General features: G+C 48.4%; 1 pseudogene; it reads right to left on the bottom strand.

Annotated features, from left to right (window-relative positions):
• Nucleotides 1–1,097: 1,097 nt before the first annotated feature.
• Nucleotides 1,098–6,073, bottom strand: LOC103583838 (annotated as a pseudogene).
• Between the last annotated feature and the right edge of the window lie 1,241 nt (nucleotides 6,074–7,314).

Below are 7,314 nucleotides of genomic sequence, written 5' to 3'. Positions count from 1 at the left end.
AAAGACTGGAGAAGGGTCTCTGGCACAAGGTTCTGTCCTTGACCCCATCCTGTTTATCATTTATCGGTGACTTGGGTGGTACAGTGGTCAGGAACACCTGCCCCGCAGTGTGCGTATAGTTAACAATACCAGGCCGTACTGAGGGTAGAGTCCATGTTGTGTGCTTTTTAATCCTAATTTTTTTTAAAAAAGGAACACCCACTCCGCATCAGAGACCTGACTTTCGAATCTCAGCTCTCCCACTAACTGTGTGTGTGAACACGGGAAAGTTAATTTCCTTCTCTTAACTTTGGTTTCATCACCTATAAATGGAGATAATCACACAGGCCTCAAAGGACTGTTATGGAGAGTAAATGAGACACTGCCAGTAAAATGCTTACCACCGTGCACACAACGTATTAAGTGCTTCAAAATATTAGGTATTACCACTATGAATATCAGCATAAATGGTGTATTTATTAATTTGGCAGATGAGCCAATTCTGGGAAAGATAGGTGTTAAAGAATCAAGGTTCGGAGAGCTTTTCCTAGATAGGATCCCATAAATGGAATAAAACAAGATGAAATTTATTATGGATAAATTAAAGCATTGCATTCAGGTTAAAAAACCCAACTACACAAAACTAAGCTTTCAGCTTAACTGTAGCTCATGTAAAAAGAAGTCTTTACTCATTCATTTGACGAAATATAGTTAAGATAAAATTATTATTGCTTAATTTTTGTGTGGTTTTATTGTATCACGAGGCATTGACACATCCGAACACATGAATGTCTGGGCGTTGAGGCAGCTGCTTTGTTCTTTACTTCTTTGGGTTACTAGAACAACTTGTCAGTAGATTTTTTAAAAAAAGGACAACCTTTTGCATTACTTAAGTCTTTCCAAGGCATGCGCTGGTACAGCACAAACTTCTCCTGTCAGATGCAACTAGTCTAGAGTCCAAACATCGTGCATGACACCTTGGTGGCAGCTGTGCCCTGCAGCACTCCTGCCATGGCCCTGATCGTTCGTGTATGATGTTTGGAGCATCTGGAGGAGCATGAATAGTATCGGGAAGAGGACCAAGGAGGAAACAGTGTGGGTGCCTGGCTGGGAGGAGGTCAGCCGAAGTGGTGCAGGGCAAGCCCGAACCTGTCACTGGTGCAAACCCAAGCATCGCTGACGTTCTTCGATAGGATCATCTGGTGGAACCCCATGATGGGGTCTTCACCGGCCTTGAGCTGGCCCACAACCGTGCTGATGATGCAGCTCTCTGGCGTGGGCTGACGGTCTGCACCGTGATGCTGTGCTGTGCACCGTGATGCTGTGCTGGATGTTCTGGAACGGAAGGCTAGACGACTTCTCCACAACGCAGCTTTCCCTTGGAACTGCTGTCTCTGCCACGTAAGGCAGGATGCATCAGTGTCACTTGTGTGCCTAGTTGGGTTCTGTCATTATCAAGTAACTGATAATAATGTTGAATGAACCTGACCCAATCTGTTCCCAAATTGGCTTGTCTCCGATTCTGGAGCATCACCTGGCCTCGTTGAGACCCACATTGACTCTGGAGCAGGCCGGGTGCTGCTATCCGTCCCCAGATCCTTTGCAGGTGGGTGGCAGGACGTGGGGCTGGGGTCTGCCTGCTAACCTGTCTGCAGAGCTTGCGGGACTCGAGCAGGCCTGGTCAGGCCAGATGGAGCAGGGCCCTGATAGCCCCATCGGGATGGTCCTGACCAGAGAAAAAGGCCTTGCCATGGCACAGTCTGGTGCACCAGCCATGGGCATGGTACAGGCTGGATAAGTGCCTGGCTGGCTCTCTGCACTGCTGGCTTTGGTGGGAGGAGGCAGGGAAGGGGCCACCCAGGGACTCTTAGGAGAAGCTACCAGCAGCCTGGAGTGGGGCTCCTGTGGCCCAGACCCTGCGCCAGCGCGCTGGCCCCGACACTCACCCGAGGGGCTGGCACCAAGATAAAATTACTAAAAAAAGCTTTTTATTTCATTACATGTTTTATGTAAAACTGCAAAGAGTACTAAAGGGTGTAAAAGTGAAAGGTTTAAAACCTCTCTTCTCTGCTCTCTAGAAGTTAAGAGCCACTGTTAACCGTTTCTAACATGTCCTTCCAGAAATGTCCTAGGCCTAAACAAGGATATATTTGTTTATCCTTTTTTAATTTTAACACTATGGGGATAGACCGTTACTCTCTTGGGCATCTTACTTGGAAAGGGGTTAAAACTAAAGTTATCTTAAAGTTCAGTGTTATTCAGAAGTACGATGTGTGAATTCCAAACTTTAATTTGGTTTTAAGCTTCAAAAGAAGTAGCTTAACAGTAAAGTGGAGAAGACAGTGCGAAGCTATTTAGAGAACTGATCAGACATGTCGGGAACCCTTCAATTCACAGATTGGCCAAGTGTGTGCATCTGGGGGAGGTACAGTAATTCGAAACCATATCTTGACAGACCAGCCATAGGACGGAAGGTTGTTTAACCCAAGGAAGGGACGTGCCAGAGGAAGGAGACACAGCCATTGGAGTGACCCCGGGGAGCAGCGCTTAGCCAGGGTTCTGCTAGCTGGGCGGCATATTTTGAATAACTAAGGACTTTTGTAGCAATAAAGAGAGGTCACGCATGTAAAAGCTTCTTAAATTGCCAGCCACCACGGAGGGAGATCATTCCTAAAAATTAGAAAGGTCCGACATTTCAACGGCAGGCTTCACGGGTGTGTCTCTTCAGTCACCTCCGATGTCTAAGGAGGGGCTGGTTCCCCATTGACCAAAACGATTACTCTGTTTCCAAAAGTATTTTATTCATTATGTCAGAGTGACTTATTTTGTACCTTTGAGCCTGGCTTATGGCCTGGCACAAAGTGGACTGAAGTGGAGGAAGGAAGGAGCAGACAGGGAGGAGACAAGGACGGGCCTGTCACCTCCCGAGGTTGAGTGGATCACAGGAGAAGGTGTGTCACGGAGAACCAGGTGCTGTTATTTCTACTTCCTGTCCCCGTTCCTGCCACCTAATGCAAGCCTCGTTTCCTCTCAACTCAAAGATGCATTAGCCTCTTAAGTACTCTCCTTACCCCTAATGTCTGCGCCCACCTCAACCCAGGCACCAGATCTTTCCAAAGCTCCACTTTTGTATTGCTTGGAAATGCACAATAGTGTCTCATTGCCTAAAAAATAGAGTCCACACTTCTCAGCACTGAATTGGAAACCCTCCCCAGTCTGAGGTCAAAGCCACTGTTCCAGCCCACCTTCAGCCAACCAGGACTCTGCCCACCCTCCCTGGTCTGTCTTCACTTAGAGAAAGTCCACTGACCCTTCACGCCCACCTTAAGAGAATGCTTTTCTGTTCCACCTTTTCCGCGCCCCACGGTGAGTCTTTCCCCTGGGACTGCCACAGGCTCGGTTTGTATTTGTCACCAAGCTTCCTGTGGGGTATCTTCTGATGGGGTGTGAATTACTGGAAGTCATGGATTGATCTTCATCCACTTCCATTCATTATAGAGGTTAGCACTGGGGCTTACAGGTAGTAGTGTTAGAAGGTAAACTGAGGCTCATTAAATGTTAATGAGTTTATTTGAGCAAACAAGGAGTCGGGAAGTGGGCAGCCCCAGACTGCAGGTGGTTCTGGGCTCTGCCATAGGGGCGGGAGGGGAAGGCTTTTATGGGGTGAACGCAGAAGAACGGCAAAGGAAATATTTGATTGAAGTGGAACAGTAGCCTCTATCTGGATCATTCCAGAGGAAAGTCTCTCGTTACAAGTTAGGTTGTGGTTTCCGATTGTTTAACCTTAAGTTTTGTTTTACTGCTTATACTGAGTTGGGTTTCAGTGCACTTGAGCAAGAGCCCAGGGCACTGCAGAGCCAAGCCTAATGACCTCCCAATTAATTATTCTAACAGTAGGAACTTGATAAATTACATCTAATAGTACGTCCATGTTTCAAAAAGTGTTTACTATCATCAGATGCTCGGTATTGTGGTTCAGCAGCTACAAAAAAGCATTGCTTTGCTTGATAGCGTGCTTTATTAAAAAATAAAATAGAATAAGAAAAAAGCATTGCCCTTGTATTGTTGCGGCAACAAAGCGACAATTAAAAAACTACGTAAAGAGCCAATCACTTAGTGCTAAGTTCTTAGTCCCATTTATATGTATACACAGTTGCATGTAAAAAGCTTTAAGAGGTGTTGTGTATACTCTTAAATTTACAACTTGTTTTAGAAATCTAAGAAATTATATCTTGAAAGAAATATATTTGCTAAACTTTAGTTCAAATAATTGCATAATTGCTCTCAAAGTATTCCAATTTTAGGCCCGGCACGCAAGAAGATGAACTTCTCTATGGTTAGCACTGTTTAAAGTCGTCGGCTCTAAAAAGAAAGCGCATCTCGGGCCGGCCCGGTGGCTCACTCGGGAGAGTGCGGTGCTGATAAAAAGAAAGTGCAGTCGGAAGTTAGTGTGTTTTTCAGGTTCTTTCTATTCTATCAACAACCTGTCATTAAACTTTTAGTGTTTTTCCTTTTGGGGGGCAGCTGGCTGGTGCAGGGATCTGAACCCTTGACCTTGGTGTTACCGACACCAGGCTCTAATCAAGTGAGCTAACCAGCCAGCCCTGAACTTTCAGGATTACAGGAGAGAACAAAGACTCCTGTGAAGTTCCAGAAATCACACGCCAAGTGGGTAGGGATTAGCGGTGGCTATGAATAAGTGGGTGCATTAGTGGAAGGACGGGATGGAAGGGGCTGGGATGACCTCTCCGTGTACCCTTGGGAGTTCCCAGGTGAGTTCCCAGTGTGCTCTGGCTAAGAGGGCTGAGAAAGCCGGCTTCAGATCCACCCAGCGGATTGCATACTGGTGACTGTCTGTGCTCCAAAGCCCAGGAGCTCAACCTGCATCTGTGCAGTCTAAGGCGACGTGTGGGCTAGAGAACACAGCGCTGGATTAGAAGTCAGTGTTTTCTGACTTCCAAGAGCCTGTGAAGAACAAAAAAACAGAACAGAAAAGGAAAAACTGGCTTAGCCCGTGGCCTTGGTGTTATCAGCACCGCACTCTCCCGAGTGAGCCACGGGCTGGCCCTTGAAAGAAATATATTTGCTAAACTTTAGTTCAAATAATTGCATAATTGCTCTCAAAGTATTCCAATTTTAGGCCCGGCAACAAGTGAAAAATGACTACTGCACGCAAGAAGATGAACTTCTCTATGGTTAGCACTGTTTAAAGTCGTCGGCTCTAACAAGAAAGCGCAGTCGGGAGTTAGTGTGTTTTTCAGGTTCTTTCTATTCTATCAACAACCTGTCATTAAACTTTTAGTGTTTTTCCTTTTGGGGGGCAGCTGGCTGGTGCAGGGATCTGAACCCTTGACCTTGGTGTTACCGACACCAGGCTCTAATCAAGTGAGCTAACCAGCCAGCCCTGAACTTTCAGGATTACAGGAGAGAACAAAGACTCCTGTGAAGTTCCAGAAATCACACGCCAAGTGGGTAGGGATTAGCGGTGGCTATGAATAAGTGGGTGCATTAGTGGAAGGACGGGATGGAAGGGGCTGGGATGACCTCTCCGTGTACCCTTGGGAGTTCCCAGGTGAGTTCCCAGTGTGCTCTGGCTAAGAGGGCTGAGAAAGCCGGCTTCAGATCCACCCAGCGGATTGCATACTGGTGACTGTCTGTGCTCCAAAGCCCAGGAGCTCAACCTGCATCTGTGCAGTCTAAGGCGACGTGTGGGCTAGAGAACACAGCGCTGGATTAGAAGTCAGTGTTTTCTGACTTCCAAGAGCCTGTGAAGAACAAAAAAACAGAACAGAAAAGGAAAAACTGGCTTAGCTGTGTAGGAGGTGGCTTGGTCTGAGGCCAGAAGGTCGGCATTTGCTATGGTCTGAGCACACATGTCCTCCCAAAATTCATATGTTAAAACCTAACCCCTGGTGATGGTATTAGGAGGTGGGGCCTTTGGGAGGTGGTTAGGTCATGACGATGTCCTCGTGAAGGGGACTCATGCCCTTTAAAAGTGACCCTCCCACCGTGTGAGGACACAGAAGGCCCCATCTACGAGGGACGGGCCCTCACCAGACACCCGATCAGCTGGCACCTTGATTTCTGCCAGGTACTGCAGGAGACAGCAAAGTGACAGATGAAACTGAAGGAATTCACGCCAGGGTGTGGGGGACAGGTCCCAGCGTCTGTCCCTTCTCTCCCCTTACTCCCACACAGGCAAACCGGGAGCTCTCCTGGAGACACCCCCTGTTTAAACAGGGGAAAGAATGAATACCTGACACCTGGCGACGTCACGAGATGGTTAGTGGAAGGTGAGGCACAGAGAGGAGGTGGGGATGGTGGGCAGAGGAGGGGGCGGGAAGCCTCCTGGGTGCCCGCAAATCCCACTGCCTGCACTGGGGTGTTTTCATATCAGTCTCGCCCAGTCGCAGGGGTCCAGCGAGGACATCCTGCCAATTTCGAGGACATTGCTTCTGGGGTGGGCTCTGCGAGGTGACAGATTAAAGGTGGAAAAGCACTCAAAAGTGCAGGGCTCTCTGATGTCGGGTGCCTGAAGCGCTCAGAACACTTTGTCATGAGGATCCTATTGAATATATTTTACACCTTTTTTTTTTTTTTTGGCGGCTGGCGGGTACAGGAATCGAACCCCGGACCTTGGTGTTATCGGCACCATGCTCTAACCAACTGGGCTAACCGGCCAGCACCCCGAGCATATTTTAAACAATTAAATCCCTTTAATAATTAAAGCCAATAATGAGTGGGCATTAAAGTTACCCGCTGTATAACCTCGTGCTCTGACCCCCTGAGCTAACGGGCCACCCAAAGGTGTCCACTCTGCACAGCAGTACCTGCACCGGTCCTGCTCCCTTATCTTATGTCTGTCATCTGGTCACAGCTGTCTGTCACTCGCAGTCCTTCTGGCAGGTAGGGCACCTGTTAATCTCTCTTCTCTCCCTCTATGAGGTGTGAGTCGTGTTTGTTTTTGCCTGAGTTGAGGGCAGTGTCCAGATTTAACCCTTTTCTCTGACTCCCTGACATTTCCACTTAGAATTACTCCCATGTTCAAGGCCAGGCTGGAGGACGTGTTTGCAGGTATTTGGAAGTTTCAAAAGGGCCTGGCGCTTCTCTTGGCTGCTGCGGGTGCGGCTGGACAGTGCCACTTACTGAGGAGGCCCTGAGCCCTGGTGGGAATGAGCAACAGGCCCAGGTCTGGGTGTCTCCAGCCCTCCTGGCGGGTTGGCGGGATAGACCTACCAGGAGGTAGCCTGGATTCTGCCCTTGGGGACAGGCGTGGGTCCTGCGGCCAGAGCCAGGCCCCCCTACCCCTGTCCTGCCCACCCCCAGCGAGAGCCT

This window comes from Galeopterus variegatus, unplaced genomic scaffold (genome assembly GCF_000696425.1).
Source record: "Galeopterus variegatus unplaced genomic scaffold, G_variegatus-3.0.2 Scaffold29121, whole genome shotgun sequence".
Lineage (NCBI taxonomy): Eukaryota > Metazoa > Chordata > Mammalia > Dermoptera > Cynocephalidae > Galeopterus > Galeopterus variegatus.
Note: the sequence above shows the minus strand (reverse complement) of the source record. Positions and strands in the feature narration are given on the sequence as shown.